Raw genomic sequence first — 4,117 nt, 5'->3', positions numbered from 1 at the left:
AAAGAGTGGCCAGTGCCGAGAGGGCACCGACGGATCGTTACGGTCCTTTGATCGCGAATTAAAAGCTCGAAGTCGACAGTTTAGCGATGCCACTTCTATCGTGACGATGGGTGGTGATGGTCTTCTGTCTCTTTCTCTCTCTCTCTCTTTCTCTCTCTCTTTGGAATCTCTGGCATGAACCACGGGTATCTCTCTGCCACCCTGAGCCTCCTCTTTCTCTTGCCTCTGTCTTTTTTCCGCGCGCGTACATCCGCTTGTCTTTCTTTTTCAACCCCCCTTCTCCCCCTTCTCTCGCGAGAGGCGCTCTCTCGCACCATATTTTCCTGTCTTCTGCGGCCGGTTCGTTAACCTGTCTGCAGCATTTATTGGCGCTCGCCGATGTAAAAGGAAGAGCTTACCAATAACATATTACTGTATTTCAATCCTGCAACGGGCGGAAAGAGAGAGAGAGAGAGAGAGAGATAAATCCTTTGCGAGGGCCGGTTGCGTCAGCCGACGGGAACGGGCCGCGTTCGGATTTTTTTCCACCGCCTCTTTCTCTCTCTCTCTCTCTACCTCTTTTTGGTCGCTCGACCCCTTTTGGCTCTTCGCCTTTGGTCTCTTTCACCAGAATTCTTGGATCGCTTCCCGTCGATCGTTGCCGATTGATCCGCCGATCGGATTGTCGCATCCACGGTCCGGCCGTTCTATTGTGCCTCCTGATTTCATTACCATCGCAAAATTTAATTTAACTTTCATGAGGACCGTCGGGCAGATGGAGGCGGGACGGCGTGTGCTATTAATAAAAGTAAATATTGCACGAGGGTGTCTCTACGGCCGATTACGTTTCTTTCCGACTTCCGAGTCGGAATAATGACGTAAATGGATAAACGAAGCGCGATCCTTGAAAAAAAGGGACCGCGCGAGAAAAGGCGATTGTTTCAACGGGAAGTAATCGAAAGTTACGGAGTAATTTTCGAATGAATGAACTACGGAACCTATTTCGATCAATTCACTCATGAAATTGGAAAATAGATAACGAAATCTTTATTTTCGAACGATTTCTTTCTTTTACCCGAAATTATATAATTTATTGTTAATCAACTAGTAACAAAACACTTGTAAGTTTCTTCGAATATAATCCTTTCTAAAAAAAAAAAAAAAAATCAATTCGAAATTTATCGTAAAATTCGTAGTCGTTATTCGGTTGGTTCTGAATTAGCTTGACCTCTTTATCATCTAAATATTTGACGTAATTGCTTATCATGTTATTGAAAAAAAAAAATGCATCATCGAAGTACGAGGAAGAATTTCGATACATTTATCTATATCCGCTGCAACTTGGGGCCGGACTCTCGTGGCTTATAAATAATAAATATTTCGAACGCGTCGACGGATGGAGATCGGGGGAACGGGAGACGGAGGTTGCATGGCGGAGACGTTTAGGCGGGATACGTTCGATTTTGTCCGAATATGACGGTTTGACGTTGCATACGAGAATCGTCGCGGCGAGAAAGGGGATGACGATCCAAGCGAGAGAGAGAAAGAGAGAGAGAGAGAGAGAGGACGGTGAATCCGAAGGCTTTTCGGTCGAGAGTTTCGGCTGGAATATCGGAAAACGCCGCCGAGTTAGAGTACAAGAGAGAGAGTCCGGAGGCTTACCCTACCCCCTCCCCCACCCTTCTTCCCTGATATATATGCATATAAACACAATACCTTGCCTGGTCGCGGGGGTGGTTCGTGCCACACATGCACACAAATGCCAGTCGTAAATACACGCGCGCGCACATGCATATGAATACGAGTCCTTCCATATACACACGCGCGCACACTTTATTCGGAATATCCACATCCACCACCGTGTATATTTTATATCCGCGGAGGCGACAAGAGAGGAGGGTTGAAAAAAAAAAAAAAACGGTAGGAGGTCTTCCCCGCGTGACGCGCTGTTCGCCTTCTCTTCATCGGCGCCCGCTAATCCGAAAACTCGTGTGCTCGAAAATCGCACGGCGATTATTTTTCCGTCGTCTATTTTGAGAGAGAGAAAGAGAGAGAGAGAGAGAGAGAGATCGCGATCAGAATAGATCGACTTGCGACGAGGAATCCGCATGTGGAAGATTACGCGGGAAATTTTCGGCGTCCCAGTAACGTTCGACTTTTTTTTCGAAGGGATAAAAGTAGGAAGCAATATTTTTTTCTCTCTCCGTCTCCCTAAGTCTGCATTTTTTATGTTATCTTTCTTCATCCAAGGTTTTTCTCTATTCAATAATTTTCAGTCATTTTCATTCACTGAATTCTCGCTCCGAGAATTCGCAACACCATGAAAGTTACAAATTATCTGTAACGAGTAATTTTATACAATGCTATTACTATTTTCTTTTTATTACCACACATATTAATACATTAATTTTAAATAATAAATCTACTCATTTAATACTATACTTATTTTTGACAGATGGTTTGTTTTACTTAATTACTATAAATATTTTCCATATCGTTTTTAACTTTAACAAATAATTAATGATTTGGAGAAATATTAAAATCTCTTAAAAATATAATTCTAATCGTTCTCTTCTTATTATTGTATATACGAATATAATAAATGTATATATTTTGTTTTGTAATTATATCTTTATGTGTTTTTTCTCTTTCTTTCTTCTGCAAGATTAAAATTTATTTTTGATTGTATAAAGTTATTTCTTTTCGTTAATAAAAAGATAATATGCTATATGGATTATTGGACTGTCATTCTGCTCGGCAATCAAACGTCCTCGTCACAAGATTCGCGACTGCTGGAAGCTAATTATCAGAAGTGCGGAACGGCGGGCGCGCTTTTCGCTGGTGCATCGACCGGAAACGCCGTCGCGCTGGCAGGTTTTTCCGGCATGGCGGCAGTGTAATGCCACGAGCGCCGGTTTTCAGTTTGCTGCGTAGCAGATTTCGAGATCCCCTCAATTTGATGAATGGCCGTGATCGCGCGACGCCCCGGACAAGCCGAAGCGCGCATGATTAATATGCATTGAAAACGACGACGACGACGACGACGCGTCTCGTCTCGTCGTAGGGTACGTGATGCCGAAATCGCGAATCGTTAACGTCGCGGCGATAAATCGTTTTCCCGAATCAAGAAATGATTTCCTCCCTTTTAATCGTTTATCTCGATTTTTTTTTTTTTTTTAAATCGTGTACATCAGATTCCGTTTAATTTCAAAAGTTTAATTTTTTTGAATAAAAAATATGAGATTCTTACACAGCACACTTTGAAAGATTAAACACGAAAAATAAGAAAAAATAGGGTTGTTAGTTATTTTATAACGAACTGTGTTTGAGTCATCCTTGGATGAATTATTCGAAGGGTTGATCGAATTGAACGAAGGACGCAGTCCCCTTTTCGGTCACCTCGCATAATTATTTTCTTCTTTTGTTGACTCTCTCTCCTTTTTTCTCTCTCTCTCTCTCTTTCTCTCTTTATCCTTGTATAGCGTTACCGGTAACTTAATAACGATCGAGAGAAGCAGCGGTAATCGAAACCGGAAGCGCACGTGGACGAGGAAACCCTTCGATGCGCGACCAAGTCGATTCGTCCGGCTCTTTTATTCTCTCCCATCTTGTCGTCTTACGCGAATTCGATATCTCTCCCCCCTTTTTCCGTTGGGGCGAATGCTTTACATTTTTTTTCTACGCGCATTATGTTGGCCATGAGTCTATTGTGATAGTAAATATCGCATATAAAATTCAGCTTATAATTAATTTTCAAAGCTATATTCAAGTTTTAGCGTTTAAGATTTATGAATTTATAAATTCGTAGATAATTTGCGAATGGATTTTTTAAAAAAATTTGTTACTACTAATTTATAGACTTGGCGATTTCTCAATAATTTTTTTACAGCTACAAGTTTTAAAAAACAATCGGGTGCGCGTTATCAGTACAAATCACTGTTGCCATTAAATGGGAGAAAAAAGAAAATACGCGAATGTGAGAGATGGCTAAGCTCCGTCATCGATAATCTTCTCTCTCACTCGGAATATACAATGGAATCTCAGTTTAGATTGGATCGGCGATGGCTTAGTAGATACAGCGAGATGGATTGTTAAATAATATAGAGTGCATGACGAAAGGGGGCAACGAGAGGGAAAG

General features: G+C 41.6%; 1 protein-coding gene and 1 long non-coding RNA gene across 2 annotated transcripts in view; one reads left to right on the top strand and one right to left on the bottom strand.

The window, feature by feature from the left end:
* LOC115241879 overlaps positions 1-1,606 on the top strand; it is an 8,785-nt gene extending 7,179 nt beyond the window's left edge. The window contains exon 3 of the long non-coding RNA XR_003884979.1: positions 1,521-1,606. This is a non-coding gene — a long non-coding RNA (uncharacterized LOC115241879). The remainder of the gene's footprint in view (positions 1-1,520) is intronic.
* LOC115241870 (hepatocyte nuclear factor 6) overlaps positions 1-4,117 on the bottom strand; it is a 71,609-nt gene that overhangs the window by 31,787 nt on the left and 35,705 nt on the right. The window lies entirely within an intron of this gene.

Source organism: Formica exsecta, unplaced genomic scaffold (genome assembly GCF_003651465.1).
Source record: "Formica exsecta isolate Colony F162 unplaced genomic scaffold, ASM365146v1 scaffold120, whole genome shotgun sequence".
In the NCBI taxonomy this organism is placed as follows: domain Eukaryota; kingdom Metazoa; phylum Arthropoda; class Insecta; order Hymenoptera; family Formicidae; genus Formica; species Formica exsecta.
Note: the sequence above shows the minus strand (reverse complement) of the source record. Positions and strands in the feature narration are given on the sequence as shown.